At 41.2% G+C, this 16643-nt stretch overlaps 2 long non-coding RNA genes across 7 annotated transcripts in view; one reads left to right on the top strand and one right to left on the bottom strand.

Annotated features, from left to right (window-relative positions):
• Positions 1 to 9231, top strand: part of LOC129650186 (uncharacterized) — a 36600-nt gene extending 27369 nt beyond the window's left edge. For all 6 annotated transcript variants that reach the window (XR_008713663.1, XR_008713662.1, XR_008713658.1 and 3 more), the window contains 3 exons: positions 900 to 991; positions 1309 to 1504; positions 8580 to 9231. This is a non-coding gene — a long non-coding RNA (uncharacterized LOC129650186). The remainder of the gene's footprint in view (positions 1 to 899; positions 992 to 1308; positions 1505 to 8579) is intronic.
• The window catches only part of LOC129650188 (uncharacterized), a 47271-nt gene that overhangs the window by 16116 nt on the left and 14512 nt on the right, over positions 1 to 16643 (bottom strand). The gene's annotated exons all lie outside the window — the stretch shown is intronic.

The following is a 16643-nucleotide window of genomic DNA, read 5'->3' as shown; positions in this document are numbered from 1 at the left end:
TGGCCAAAGTATTGGAGTTTCAGCTTCAACATAAGTCCTTCCAACGAACACCCAGGACTGATCTCCTTTAGGATGGACTGGTTGGCTCTCCTTGCAGTCCAAGGGACTCTCAAGAGTCTTATCCAACACCACAGTTCAAAAGCATCAATTCTTCAGTGCTCAGCTTTCTTCACAGTCCAAGTCTCACATCCATGCATGACCCCTGGAAAAACCATAACCTTGACTAGACAGACCTTTGTTCACAAAGTAATGTCTCTGTTTTTTAACATGCTGTGTAGGTTGGCCATAACTTTCCTTCCAAGGAGTAAGCATCTTTTAATGTCATGGCTGCAATCACCATCTGCAGTGATTTTGGAGCCCCCCAAAATAAAGTCAGCCACTGTTTCCACTGTTTCCCCATCTATTTGCCATGAAGTGATGGGACCAGATGCCATGATCTTCGTTTTCTGAATGTTGAACTTTAAGCCAACTTTTTCACTCTCCTCTTTCACTTTCATCTTTGGACCATGCTGAATGACTATCATCTACAGGTTCAGCCTACTTTTTGCTGAGGACCAACACACTGGGAGAGCTGAGAGAAAACTGCATAGTAGAGGTGTCTTTCTCTTGACCAGTTCAGCTTACTTCCCCAAACGCAAAGACTTTGTCTAATTCTTTCTCATTTTTATTGTAGTAAAATGAACATAAAACGTAGCCTACTGATCATTTTACAGTGCATTGTATACGTTGGCGGAAGTTGGTCCTTTCACTATGCTGTGCAACTGTCACCACTATCTAGTTGCGAGGCATTTCCATCCCCCTGCAAGGAAATCTGCACCCATTTCAAGCAGCCACTCCCTGTTTCCCTCTCTTCCAAATATCTGGAAACCACTAATGTATTTTCTGTTTCTATGTGTTAGGTAGTTAGAAAAGGAAAAGGGAGTCCAAAAAGGAGTGGCTAAAAGAGATAGAAGGGAGAAGCCCAAGAAAATGGAACAGAGGATGGTCCAAGGTGAGTGAGGACCTTGGGTGAAACAAACAGCCCTCCCGGCTAGCATGATTTACATAGGGCAGACTCAGAGGGGAGGAGAAAAAAACATATAAAACAGGACCCAAATTGAGCCCCACTCTTCTTTTGGGTCGGGCCACCCTCATGCCTCAAGGATATATTTTCCTTTGCTTGCCAAATAAAATTGAGCGGTAACCAAGCTGTAACACTGGCCCACCATTTCACATTTTTGCTGAGACGGAATGGAGGAAATTACACACTCCCCCAACGTATCTGGTGCCATTTCTCAGATTTAACTGGTTGAAACAATCTTGGCTCAGCCCCCACGAGGTAGAGGCCAAGGACAGCAGAAGCCCAACTCAGCGGAAGCTCACGAAGTGGAAGCTGAATGTGAAGGACACCTAATGCAGTGGAAGTGACAAGAAGCCCAGCGTGCTGGAAACTGGGACAGCAAAAACAAACTCGGCAGAAGGCTCACGTGGCTCAGTCTCAGATTCCAGAAGACCTCCAGCTAAGGTAGGAGATCTTCATCCCTATGGCTGGAAGGACATATGGCTAACAAAATCTTAATTCCTTTATGATCTCTCATTTCTTGTTTTCTTGAACCCTCTGCAAACAGGTGAGTGGCAGTGGGTGCAACTGAGGGACTCTGGTAGTGTATCCCGAAGGTTCTACTATCTGCTGTGCCCAAGCGGGAGAGGGTTCTTCTGTCTTCAATCTTTGTGCCAAGGATCAGGGCAATGAAAACTGTGAGCACAGGTCAGGTATTCAGCAGATTTTCCAGCAGGCTATGAAGGGGATTCCTTGGCACATTTTTCCCACTGCTTTTTCCCCCCATCCTTCAGTTCCTCTCTCCATCTATACCACTGCTTACAAAGCATTGGGCAGATCATCATGTTTCCACTTCTGAAAGTTGTGTTTGAAACTATTTACCTAAGATGGGGACTCAAACTCACATGGCAGAGACTCTGTGCTATGCTTAGTTACTCAGTTGTATCCAAATGGGACTTGAGCCTGGCCAAAACCCACAGTGCCTGGTTTCAGGAACTAATGAAGCTCGAGCTCTTGATGTCTCTCTGCAACAAAATTCAGTGAGAGACACAGCAATAGGTAAGAGGTAGATTTGTTCAGATTCAGAAAGAAGCACAGTCCAGAGTGTGTGCCATCGCAGAGGGGGCATGTGGTGGCCATGAAATGTGGTGTGGTTAGTTTTCCTGAGTTGGGTGATTTCATGTGCTAATGAGTTTGAGAATCATTCCAATAGTTGGGGAACCACCCATTCCTTGGTCTTCTGATTCAGTTCAGTTCAGTCGCACAGTCTATTATACAGCAAAGGGACTCAGCTATACATATACATATATCCTCTCTTTTGTGGTTTTCCTTCCCATTTGGGTCATCAAAAAGTGGTCGAGTTCCCTGTGCTACTAGTTTATCAGTTATCTATTTTATCACTTCAGTTCAGCTCAGTCGCTCAGTCATGTCTGACTCTTTGTGACCCCATGGACTGTAGCACACCAGGCCTCCTTGTCTATCATCAACTCCTGGACTTTACTCAAACTCATGTCCATTGAGCCAGTGATACCATCCAACCATCTCATCCTCTGTTATACCCTTCTCCTCCTGCCTTCAATCTTTCCCAGCATCAGGGTCTTTTCAAATGAGTCAGTTCTTCACATCAGGTAGCCAAAGTATTGGAGTTTCTGCTTCAGCATCAGTCCTTCCAATGAATATTCAGGACTGATTTACTTTAGGATGGACTGGTTGGATCTCCTTGCAGTCCAAGGGACTCTCAAGAGTCTTCTCCAACACCACAGCTCAAAAGCATCAATTCTTCAGTGATCAGCTTTCTTTATAGTCCAACTCTCACATCCATACATGACTACTGGAAAACCATAGCTTTGACTAGATGGACCTTTGTTGGAAAAGCAATGTCTCTGCTTTTTAATAAGCTGTCTAGGCTGGTCATAATTTTTCTTTCAAGGAGCAAGTGTTTTTTAATTTCATGGCAGTCACCATCTGCAGTGATTTTGGAGCCCAAGAAAAGAAAGTCTGTCACTGTTTCCATTATTTCCCCATCTATTTGCCATGAGTGATGGGGCCAGATACCATGATCTTATTTTTCTTAATGTTGAGTTTTAAGCCAACTTTTTCACTCTCCTCTTTCACTTTCATCAAGAGGCTCTTTAGTTCTTGACTTTCTGTCATAAGGGTGGTGTCATCTGCATATCTGAGCTTATTGATATTCTCCCAGAAATCTTGATTCAAGCTTGTGCTTCATCCAGTCCAGCATTTCTCATTATGTACTCTGCATATAAGTTAAATGAGCAGGGTGACAATATATAGCCTTGACTTACTCCTTTCCTGATTTGGAACCAGTCTGTTGTTCCATGTCCAGTTCTAACTATTGCTTCTTGACCTGCATACAGATTTCTCAAGAGGCAGGTCAGGTTGTCCGGTATTCCCATCTCTTGAAGAATTTTTCAGTTTGTTGTGATCCATATAAAGGCTTTGGCATAGTCAGTAAAGCAGAAATAGACCTTTTTCTGGAACTCTCTTGCTTTCTTGATAATCCAACGATGTTGGCAATTTGATCTCTAATTCCTCTGCCTTTTCTAAATCCAGCTTGAATATCTGGAAGTTCACAGTTCACATACTGTTGAAGCCTGACTTGGAGAATTTTGAGCATGTGAGATGAGTGCAATTGTGCAGTAGTTTGAGCATTCTTTGGCATTGCCTTTCTTTGGGATTGGAGTGAAAACTGACCTTTTCCAGTCCTGTGGCCACTTGTGAGTTTTCCCAATTTGCTGACACATTGAGTGCAGCACTTTCACAGCATCATCTTTTAGGATTTGAAATAGCTCAACTGGAATTCCATCACCTCCATTAGCTTTGTTTGTAGTGATGCTTCCTAAGGCCCACTTGACTTCGCATTCCAGGATGTCTGGTTCTAGGTGAGTGATCACACCATCGTGATTATCTGGGTCATGAAGATCATTTTTGTATAGTTCTTCTGTGTATTCTTGCCACCTCTTCTTAATATCTTCTGCTTCTCTTAAGTCCATACCATTTCTGTCCTTTATTGTGCCCATCTTTGCATGAAAATTTCCCTTGGAATCTCCAATTTTCTTGAAGATATCTCTAGTCTTTCACATTCTACTGTTTTCCTCTATTTCTTTGCACTGATCACTGAGGAAGGCTTTCTTATCTCTCTGTGCTATTCTTTGGAACTCTGCATTCAAATGGGTATATCTTTCCTTTTCTCCTTTGCCTTTTGCTTCTCTTCTTTCCATAGCTGTTTGTAAGGCCTCCTCAGACAACAATTTTGCCTTTTTGCATTTCTTTTTCTTGGGGATGGTCTTAATCACTGCCTCCTCTACTGTGCCATGAACCTCTGTCCATAGTTCTTCAGGCACTCTGTCTGTCAGATCTAATCCTTTGAATCTATTTGTCACTTCCACTGTTAAGTCATAGTCTTTTGATAATGCCTTGGAACTGTCCTGACACCTCTGGGTGTGTCATTTAGCTTGTGGATTGAGAATCAAGATTTAGTTGAAATTGACTTGTCTGTCATCTTGGACTCATTTGATTTTAATCAGTTTACGTTATGCCCCTGGGCTATGTCATTCTTTCAAAAGTTGTGCCCTGCCCCATTTGCTCTTGCATCATGCTCTTTTCCTGAGCCTTGTCTAGGCCCACAATTTGCCTCTAAAATCTTCTCGAGGGACAACCAGAAAATAGCCGGCCCTTGGAAGGGAAATACTGTATCATATTCAGTCCCTCTAGATACTCACGCCTTCATCTTCCATGTTGCCTACAACATGTGCAACAATAGCATCTCTCAGTGAACCCCCTAGGGCGGGTATCAGGCACATAATCTCTGCTAGAAGTCCATCTGTTGGTGGCATAACTTCAAGGACAACTGGGCTTCCAGGGATAATTTTTGCCACTTTGTGAGTTATCCCTGCAGGCCATTTGGGCCCCAACCTTTACCACCCTTCTCCTAAAGTTACAAACATATCCCCAGATCAAATATCCACTCCACTTTTATGGAACATCTAGTCTGTTGCCTCTTATAAATTTTTTCTTAATCCACTCACTAACTCCTACAACCAGGACCCTGCCCCCTTGTAGGCAACATAACTCCACCCAGCTTATTATTAAAATACTCTTAATACCCCTAACAGGACCAGATAACCCACTCCTTTGTCATTACTTCTGTTATTACCTAAAGTAGGTCTATGACAATGAAATGTTTACCATTGGAAACACCTTATGGAGGTGTTGAAACTGCTCTTATGGAGGACTAGGGGAGGAAATCTGTGACTTCCATTCCGTCAGAGCAACAAGAGGATAAGGCTTATCCACGGTGGACAAACCAGCAATGAGCTAAGATTATAACCCCTTTATCCTACCCAGTACTGATCATGCTGGAGACCTTAGGGATGCCCAACTCCAGTCAGGGGTCCCAGGAGGTCGACCTGCCTCGACCTGCCTAGGGATCTGGTCCTCAGAAGGTTGTCTCGCCTCAACCTGCTTGGGGATCCAACAGTCCGGGGGTCCCAGCAGGTTGACATGGCTCGACTTGCCCAGGGATTCAATCTCCAGGAGGTTGTCACATCTCAACCTGCTTGGGAATCCACCAGTCCGGGGGTTCCAGAAAGTCGACATGCCTCAACCTGCCCAGGGACCCAATTCTCAGGAGGCCAACCTGTCTTGACCTGCCCAGGGATTCAATCTCCAGGAGGCTGTCACACCTCTGCCTGCATGGGGATCTGCACCCTGACCCTGGGACCCCTGGCTCTCAGGTTGCAACGGTACTGGGTAGGATAAGCTTCAGAAAGACTCACCCCTAAGGAAGTCCACCCATGGAAATAGCAGGATGCATTTTAGTTGTGGGACTGTGCCCGGTCTCAGCAATAACTCAGGAGCCCAATGAGAACCCCATTGCCTACTGGAAAAGCTTAAAGAGCCCCTTCAAAAGTTTACCAGTCTGGACTTAGACTCTTACAAGGGGCAAGTGATTTTAAAGGACAAATTCCTGTCCCAATGTGCATCAGACATCAGGATAAAGTTATAACAGCTACAGCAGCAGAACCCTGCTGCCTCTTTAGATGTGATGGTCCAGACAGCCACCAATACCTTTTATAACAGAGAACATGAGAGGGAAGCCAAGGCCCAGGAAAGGAAGAAAAGGAAACAGACAAGACATGCCCAGATGCCAGTTGCCCTCTAGGGAAGCCCTATGGCAAACCCTGAGGCCTTAAAGGACAAGGCAGGAGGTAAATGCTTTATCTGTAGACAGGCGGGACATTGGGCCAAAGAATGTCCAAACTGTGACAAGTCTCCTAAAATTTGCTACAAATTCCATCAATTGGGACACTGGGCAGCACTCTGCTCTCAGGACCCAGGAGCCTCAAGGTCAAGCACCCAGCCTTCCCTCATGATGGTTCAACAGACTTGAAGTGGCCCATTCCAGCCAGCTCCCCTGTTACAGATAACCATCACGTGGCTATAGCCAAGGGTGAAACTGGTTATGGCAGGTAGGTCTGAGAATTTCTTGGTTGACACAGGGGCTACCTACTCTTTCCTGACCTCCTACTCTGGAGCCTTCTCCTCCCAAACCTGTACCATTTTGGGTACTACAGGAAAAACAATTACAAAAAGATTCACCCAAGTACTTCTTTGTTGCTACGATGAATAAATATTTTCCCACCAGTTTCTGGTGGTCCCTGGGTGTCCTACTCCCTATTGGGAAGAGATTTTTCCCTGCCTTCAAAATCTTGAAGCTATTGCAGTCCTGACAGTAGATGCTTTAAAGCTCTCTCTTGGCTGCAAACTATTTTTACCAGCCACGAAGCGAAACAACTCCTGAATAGGAGAGACCATTTATGGATGTCTGATCAAGGGATCCTCAGATATCAAGTAGTGCTGATGGAAAATCCAGGCCTGATTATATGCCCTTGTGAAGTTTTTAACCCAGCTACCCACCTGCCTACCCCCAAGGTCTCTCTCTCCTTTCATTCTTGTCTCTAAGAGTGAGAGCTTTCAAGAAGATTATATGGGGTGGTTCCAATAGGAGGGACTCTTTTTTCTGCCTGGGAACCTCCAATGGAAGTTGGTTAACTCCTTACATGCCACCACTCATTTAGGGGAGAAGGCCCTCCAGAGATTACTAGAAAGGTCCTTCAGAAGAACAGGCCTCCAAACAACTATATGGCAAGTGGTCTCCTCTTGTCCCACTTGCCAACTAAACCCCCGCAAGGAGCTCAAAGACCCCAGCTGACCCAGCCCATCCAATGGCGTGGGACCTGCCAGGAGAGGACTGGCAGATGGACTTCATCCAGATGCGAGTTTCTCGAGGGTAAAAATACCTATTAGTCATGATCGATACATTCACAGGACGGATTCAAGGCTTTACTACCTGGATTGAGAAGGCTGAGGAGGTGGTAAAAAAAAAACTGCTCCATGAAATCTTTCTGAGAGTTGGTCTGCCCAGGTCATTACAAAGTAACAATGGGACATCATTTACTTTTAAGGTCACCCAAGGGGTCTCTAAAGCACTGGGCATTACTTATTATCTCCATTGTGCCTAGAGGCCTCAGTCTTTAGGAAAAGTAGAGAGAGTTAACCAATTCTTAAAATCAGCAATAAAAAAGATAACCCAGGATACCTCCCTGAGATGGAAGGAGGCTTAACCAATAGCTCTCCTCAGCACCTGTATTGCCCCTAAGGAACAGGTTGGTCTTAGTCCTTATGAGAAGCTATATGGTAGATCTTTTGCTTATGTCAATGACCTCTTCCTAGATGCAGAGGCTCAGACCTTCCAACCTTATACCATGGCCATTGGGCAATTCCAACAAGATATACACTTGTGGGGTGTCAACCAGGACCCAAAAGATTCTAAAGAGCCACCAGTATATGCTCCAGGGACTCAAGTCCTAATTAAAGTTTGGAAATATGGGTCCCCAAAGGCTCAACTCCAGCCCACATGGAAGGGCTCTTACCCTGTAATACTTCTACCCCCACAACAGTCAAGGTATCAGGACATGACTCCTGGATTCACTACTCATGAGTCAAGCCATGGAAGAAAACAGAAGAGGACACTCAATACACCTGTGAGCCCCTGGGGGATCTTGGGTACCTATTCAGGACTACAAATGAGTGCCATTCTAATGAACACCCCCAAAATTAAGTTTCTGGGGATAAGCTTTCTCAGGATAGCTCTAAAGAGCCAACACGGCTGGGCAGGTGTTATACTCCAAAACAGACAGGAGATAGATCTCCTGATCCCTGAACAAGGAGGAACTTGAGCCATCTTGAATGAGATGTGTTGTTCTGGGTAAATACCTCCAGCTAAGTTAAAGAAAGTCTCACAATCCTCAAGAAAAACATTAAGATCCTACAGAATCTCAAAGAACAAGCTGGAGAGTTCTCAGGGTGGCTAAAATCTCTCTTTGGGGGATTCTTCTCCTGGTGAGGGGGAATTTGGAGTTGGCTAATGCCCTTACTAATCCCTGTTATCACCATATTGATGCTGCTTATGATTGCTCCATGTATTATCAATTATTTAGCCCATTTTGTCTCTTCCCAGGTCAACAAGCTACGACATGCAGTGCCAATTCAACAAGGATATATAAAACTACACCGGACCACAGAAAATATCACTCACTCTTAGATGGACACTAATGGCAACCCACTCCAGTACTCTTGCCTAGAAAATTCCATGGATGGAGGAGTCTGGTGGACTACAGTCCATGGGGTCACAAAGAGTCGGACACGACTGAGTGACTTCACGACACGATGATAAGGACTCTGAGGCTTGAGACTAGCAAGAGGGGGAGGCCCAATGCCTCTCGCTGTCCCAGTTCAGCCAGGAAGTAACCAGGGAGACCTTGACGCCCCTATTCCCAAAGAATTGGGCCTTTCATCCCTTGATGGGGGAATGTTAGGTAGTTAGAATAGAAAAAGGAGTCCAAAATGGCAGTGGCTAAAGGACAAAGAAGGGAGAAATCCACGAAAATGGAACAAAGGAAGGTCCAAGGACGGGTGAGAACCTCAGGTGAAACAAATAGCCCTCCTGGCTAGTCCAATTTACATAGGACAGGCTCGGGGGAGGAGAAAAAAGCATATAAAAAGAGGAGCCAAAATCGAGCCCCACTCTTCTTTTGGGTTGGCCCGCCCTCACACCTTGAGCATGTATTTTCCTTTGCTTGCCAAATAAAACTGAGCTGTAACCACGCTGCAACACTGGTCTGCTGTTTCAAATTTTTGCTGCGGTGAGACAGAACCAAAGAAATTACACACTCCCTCAACATATGGATTTGCCTACGCTGGACATTTTTTATAAATGGAACCATGTACTATGTGGCCTTTTGTGTCTGACTTCTTTCATTTAGTTTCATCCATAAAGTAGCATGTATCAGTAATCCATTCACTTTTATGGCTCAATTCCCTGATCCTGTTTTCTTCTTACTGTTTGAATACAAAATGTAAAATATGTTAAGAATGAAGCTCTGTTTTAATTGCACATCTGCTAGGCCAATTCATTTAAAGAAGGTAAAAATGGAGATACTGTTGTGAAATGATAATCGTTGAGAAACCTCACCCAATTTGATAATGAAAAGTTTGGGAAATGTTGCAGAAAATTATTTGTTTTATACTAAAAGTCTTTTAAACAAGGATTCAGGAAATTGTATTTCTCTTGCAGGTAGCTTAAATGAGTCAGATGAAAATAACCACCCTTGAAAGCAAATTTTGAAAGGATTCTAGTTATTCTTAATAGGAGAACAAGAGTACAGGTTGTTCATATCCAATACAAACCCCCTGTCCAAACACTGCTTATCATTTCAGCTACCACTATTGAATTATATTTCTTTAGAGTAAGACAACATAATTCTTTTTTTTTAATTTTATTTTATTTTTAAACTTTACATAATTGTATTAGTTTTGCCAAACATCAAAATGAATCCACCACAGGTATACATGTGTTCTTGCATATTACTTTTTAAAATTCATCTATCAAATTCATTAATACAGTATAAACAAGAGATATTGATGTTTAAATGCAATTCAAATATGAGATATAAAGAAAAAGAATCCTATGTCTCTTGCCAGAACATTGTCAGCTCTGGGGTGGTTTTCTAGCTGAAAGACACTTTTATTGCTAAAGGATAAGGCTGTTTAAGAGAGCTGAAAGCCAAAATTTTTTAAGTACTTGTGTATGTTAAGAACAGTGTTAATCTTTTTCATACTTTGTATCAGTCAAGGCTCACCATTTTACATATGTGAAAAGCAAAGTTCAAAATGTTTTAGCAACTTACTAAAAGGCATGCAACCAATAAATCTGAACAAGAATTCAATCCTAAATCTGTCACACTGAAGTTTGAGTTAATACTTAAGATCAAAAGAAATAGCACAAAATTAAAAGTTCATAGATATTTTTTATTTCATACTCTTTCACTAACACTCTTTAGAGATCAATTATTTCATTTATATGGCCTTAGTTTTCGCAGCTATAAAAGTTGGAAGCTTGACTACATGATCTGTTTATAATATTCCAATTCTAAAAGGTTCCATTAAATTGGACTCCTACAGTATAACTGCCCTTGCAATATATGTATGCTGCCACCAAGTGGCAGTAGAGAGTACTAGTTCCTTCTTTTTTCAGAGTGGGGAGTGCATTTTGACAGCAGACTTACCCATCAAAAATAGAACATGTTGATACAACTATAAAATAATCAGGTGTTATTTCATATAAAGCAAAAGCTTTACACTGTGTCTATGATTGTATCAGAATCACTTGTAGAGACTTTTAAACATAGAGGAAATCCAGTCCCCACTGAATAAGAATCTTCAGAGGTAGGTCTTGAGTATCTGGATTTTATTTATTGTTTTGCTTCCACAGGTGATTCTGACATACAGATGGTTTTAGGGTAAACAGAAAGAAAGTGTAAAGGCCCCTGACACTAACTGTTGACATTTTATAACTAACCTTTAGCCTGATACACACACATACATACACGTACACATATACATACACATACATTTAAAGACATACCTCATTTTACTATACTTTGCTTTACTGCACTTCATAGCATTGTGTTTGTTACAGATTAAAGATTTGTGCCCACCCTGTGTCAAGCAAGTTTATCCACATTATTTTTCCAACACCATTTGCCCACTTCATTTCTATGTCACAATCTGGTAATTCTCTTCAATAGTTCAAACTTTTTCATTATTATTTTTGCCATGGTGATCTGTGATCAGTGATCTTTGGTGTTAGTATTAAAAAAAAATGCAACTTGCTGAAGACTCAGATGATGGTTTTTAGCAACAAAGTTATTTTTAAATTAAGGTATCACGTATGCACACTTAATAGACTACAATATAGTGTAAACATAACTCATATGGAAAGCAGAAAGATTGTGTTAACTCAGTTTCTTGGGATACTCTTTTTATTTTGGTAGTCTGGGACCAAAATCACAATATCTCTGAGGTGTGCCTTTATATGGCTTTGTAGATATAACCTTACCTAAGCTCATCAAATCGGAGAAGGCAATGGCACCCCACTCCAGTACTCTTGCCTGGAAAATCCCATGGACGGAGGACCCTGGTGGGCCGCAGTCCATGGGGTCGCTTAGAGTTGGACACGACTGAGCGACTTCAGTTTCACTTTTAACTTTCATGCATTGGAGAAGGAAATGGCAACCCACTCCAGTATTCTTGCCTGGAGAATCCCAGGGACGGGGGAGCCTGGTGGGCTGCCGTCTATGGGGTCGCACAGAGTCGGACACGACTGAAGCGTCTTAGCAGCAGCAGTAGCAGCAGCAAGCTCATCAAATATAACTCATTCTAAACAACATGTAACTCTTTTTTTCTCCCAATTTTAGCCTCCTCCTTTTAAGGTCATCCTCTGGGTACTCTAATTTGCCACCACGGAAATGTCCCATAATAGAAAAAAAAAAATATATATATATATACCCACACATACACCTTCAATTATCCAAACAATAGCTTTTTGGTTTAATAACTTTCACCTCATGTGGAGAGTTGACTCACTGGAAAAGACTCTGATGCTGGGAGGGATTGGGGGCAGGAGGAGAAGGGGATGACAGAGGATGAGATGGCTGGATGGCATCACTGACTCAATGGACGTGAGTCTGAGTGAACTCCGGGAGTTGGTGATGGAAAGGGAGGCCTGGAGTGCTGTGATTCATGGGGTCGCAAAGAGTCGGACACAACTGAGCGACTGAACTGAGCTGAACTGAACTGAAAGGAAGCATTGAAAAAATACCCACTCTAACAAAGCAATAGTGTTTTGTCATTTCATTTTGGTTTTAAGCATTTTTACCTTTTTCCTGATTTCATCTTTAATTCAAGGGTGATTGCATATAATTTTTAAATTTGTTTTTAATAATCATATACACAAAATTTTGCTGTTGATTTTATGCATATGACATTATCAAAGGAGACTCTATCTTACATGATGTTATTGTTTCTTTAAAATAATGTGTTTATTCTTTCTGAAAATTTTTGTGAAATTCTCATGACTTGAAAAAATGTGTTGTTGTTGTCTTTGTTTTATATGAAGTTCTTCCTAAATCATTTAGTGTGAACTTATTAACAGCATTACTTAAACTTTTATCTCTCCTTGATTTTTTCTGCTTGACCTATATGGTTTTAAGAAACTTGCAGTAAAATAGTAATCTTTTATTTTAAATTTTTTTAGTCTTCGATTTTACCTTATGTTTCTAGCAGCTGTTTTATCACATATTTTACAGCCTATTTTAGGTACCTGTATGTTCAGAATTGTTATATATTCTTGATCAATCGTTTCTTTTACTAGTATATATAACCTCTTTAAGTTTTAGGATGAATTTTATCATGAATTCTATTTTTTCTAGTTTTAAATCACTCACATTAGATTTCTTATAGTTCATATTGATTGATATATCTTTTAAAACTTTTTATTATCAATCTATTGCCTATTATTTTAAGAATAAATCAACTAGAAAAAATGTTCAATTTTTTTGTATTTTTAATCCAGTCTTCTGGTATTTGAATTCAACTTATTTATATTTACTGAAGTTAACTTTATATGAGGATTTATCTTGGCTATTTAACTTTCTATTTTCTATTTCTTACACTTTCATTTCTTTCTGCTTTTCTGTCTCCTCTTACATGATCTTTCATTGTATAGATTGTTTTATTTGGAAGTTATATAGTGCATTATAGTTTTTTCTTCTAGCAGTTAAATGTAATTCACAAAGACTCACGCTTAAAGTCATTTCTTACTATGAATATTCTAAACATCAATATATGTTTTTCAGATAAGAAACATGAGCTAAAACGATCTTTCCTTTCTCTGGGCTTCCCTTACCTATTCATATACCCACTCTTCTCACTAAAAATTTTATAGCATAGTATTGAATTAATTAATTTAATTAGACATATTTTTGTAACAAGTGTTTTCAAAGAAGGTTTTTATATGGTAGCCCTTATGATGCTTTGTTTGTCTGATATCTTCATTGTGATTTCATCTTTAAATGATAATTTAGCAGGATATAAAATTCTAGGATCACATTTATTTTCCTTCAAAGGTTTGAAATTATTACTCCATTATCTTCTGGCCTGCATTTGTGATCAAGAAACCTGATGTCCATATGACACCTATTGATTTACAGTTCATCTACTATTTATCTTTTTCTGGACTTTTTGAATATTTCTTTGAAATGTTCTTAATTTTTCTTATAAATGTGTTGTTTTCCCCTCTTTTCTATCCCATTTGGACCACTTTATGGTTTTAATCCAGGATACTTTCATGTTATTCACCAATGTTGTTCCTGTTTCAAATTATGAGTAGATTCCCATATTACTTTTTAAGTATTCAGCATGCTGATTTTCTAATCTGGCATTGATTATTATTGACTTGCATGCTCAGTCACTAAGTCATGTCTGACTCTCTGCAACTCCATGGACTGTAGGCCACTAGGCTCCTCTGTCCATGGAATTTTCCAGGTAAGACTACTTGAGTGGGTTGCCATTTCCTCATGCACGGGATCTTCCCCATCCAGGGATCTAACCTGCATTTCTTGCATCTCCTACATTGATAGGTGGATTACCACTGCACTATGGGCCCACATGTATTATTTCAGTACACGTTTTATGGCATTAAGTCTCCTCAGACAGCTTGATATATCTCTTGAAACTTATATTCTCCTGCAGTCATAAGCAGGATCATCATACATGACTATGCCAACTGAACATTACATAAACATGCCTGGTCAAGGGGACTTGGGGACTTGACATGCACCTGCACTTTATCACCAAGTTGATGCCCTGGCACAGGGCTGATCCTCCAAGAAACAGAAGTAAACTTTCTTTACCCCAAAGTGCCATCTACTTGTCAAGTCAGACTATATGGTGCTGTCTTTTCCTAATTCTTGGGTCTACAGTAAGTGCCTATTTCTAAGTTTTCTGTCTAGACATGTTGTGCCTTTAAAATTGTCTTTAACAGTTTGTCCATGTTGTAGATAGTATATTTTTCTAAATTTTCATTGAGAAAGGATGTTTTTTCCTAACTTGGGCTTCCCTGATAGCTCAGTTGGTACAGAATCCGCCTGCAATGCAGGAGACCCTGGTTCAATTCCTGGGTTGGGAAGATCCACTGGAGAAGGGATAGGCTACCCACTCCAAGATTCTTGGGCTTCCCTTGTGGCTCAGCTGGTAAAGAATCTCCTTGCAATGTGGGAGACCTGGGTTCGATCCCTGGATTGGGAAAATCCCCTGGAGAAGAAGGTAAGTCTACTCATTCCAGTATTCTGGCCTGGAGAATTCCATAGACTGTATAGTCCATGGGATCCCAAAGGGTTGGACACAATTGAGTGACTTTCACTTTCACTTTCTTTCATACAAATACAACTTTAGCATAGGGTTACCATCCTGGTCAGCCTGGGACATTCCCAGTTTATACCTATCAAGCCAAGGTAGTTATTAATTGCTCCCCTTTCACTGTCAAAATGTCCCAACTTGGATGATAAATTAAGTGGTCTTTCTATTTGTAGGTTCCCTATAAGCATCCTTGAATGTTACCACTACTTGGTAGATTGCTGATGTGTATTCAGGAAGGGGGCTAAAGCCCAGGCTCTATTTTGTGACTTTCTCAGTGACTTAAAGGGAGATCTGCCAGAGTGGATGGGTCCTGGAGCAATGATCTTGGTTTGAATTTACCTGTTACCCAACTCCAAATAAGTGTGCAACTCTACCTTTCAGCATAACTCCTTTCTGACTTTCTTGAACACAGCTCTCCTTCAAGGCCTTTTCACTTCCAATCATTCAGAATCTAAGTAGGTATAGGACTGGGAGCCCCCATTGAAATACTGGTCAGGAGACATTCAGAATCTAGGAGAAAAGTAGAAAGTAACTAGGAAGACTCAGGCAGCTTATTGAGACATATGCTAGACTTTAATACTGCCCTAGAGTTACTGACCAAGCAAGGTATGCTGGGTGGCTGCTGCTATTTGCTTTCTTAAAGCAACTTCACTCCAGAGTTTTCTCCTGACCAGTGTTTCAATGGGGGCTCCCAGTCCTATACCTACTTAGGCTCTTTCTTGCATCCTGTGCCAGGTCATAACCACCTCCATTTCCCCAGGAGTTTCTGTAGGGGCTTACATTCATTTTTCATATCTACATATGTTTCTCTATTTTTCTGTCATTGCCAGAGTTGGATTTACTGGAGACAACCAGCATCCTATGTCAGTGCTCCAAAACCCAAACTCCTCTGTTTGACTTCAAACAACAACCCGCAGATAATCACTACAGGGCCAGGAACAAGAGAAAATATGGACTTGCTACGCAACATATATCCAAATATTTAGAATTAAATAGCTACCCAAATCTGTTAAGTATGCTTTATATCCTCTTGTCTTGAGAGATATGCCTTAATAAAAACTTGGAAGTGCTGGTGACAATTTGATACAGGGGGAGCCCGTCCTCAGCAGTGACTTATCACCCATGGCCCACCCAATATAGGCTACATGCTTTGTATGGCACAGTGCAAAATAAAAATGTTTAGGCCCATTACTAACAAAGTATTAAAAAAGTCAAAGTCATTGAAGATATTTAAATATGAAGTTTTCCCCTTTCTTCTGCAGTCTTTCTCCTTCTCGACTTAACATGGGTGTTTTGTACTTGCTATTTAAATAAAAACAAAAACTGGACTTCCCTGGTGGCTCAGTGATGAAGAGTCTACCTGCGAGTGTAGGAGGCACAGGTTCAATCCCTGATCCAAGAAGATCCCATGTGCGTTACAGTGGCTAAGCCCATGAGTTACAGTTACTGAGCCTGTGATCTAGAGCCTGGGAGCCACAGCTACTGAGCCCACAAGCCGCAACTACAGAAGCCCACACACCCAAGAGCCTGTGCACAACAAGTAGAGAACAGCCCCTGTTCTCTGCAACTAGAGAAAAGCCCGTGCAGCAACAAAGACCCAGCACAGCCAAAAATTAATTAATTAAAAAACAAAACTGAAATTTTAAATTAGCATGAATGTTATATCCTTTAAGTATATAATGACAATTTTAACTGCAAATATCTTTATACTGTAAAATCTTTCTATGACACCTTATGTTGTACCGTGCCAGCTTTAAATATGACT

The sequence above is a fragment of the Bubalus kerabau genome, chromosome 4 (assembly GCF_029407905.1).
Source record: "Bubalus kerabau isolate K-KA32 ecotype Philippines breed swamp buffalo chromosome 4, PCC_UOA_SB_1v2, whole genome shotgun sequence".
Lineage (NCBI taxonomy): Eukaryota > Metazoa > Chordata > Mammalia > Artiodactyla > Bovidae > Bubalus > Bubalus kerabau.
Note: the sequence above shows the minus strand (reverse complement) of the source record. Positions and strands in the feature narration are given on the sequence as shown.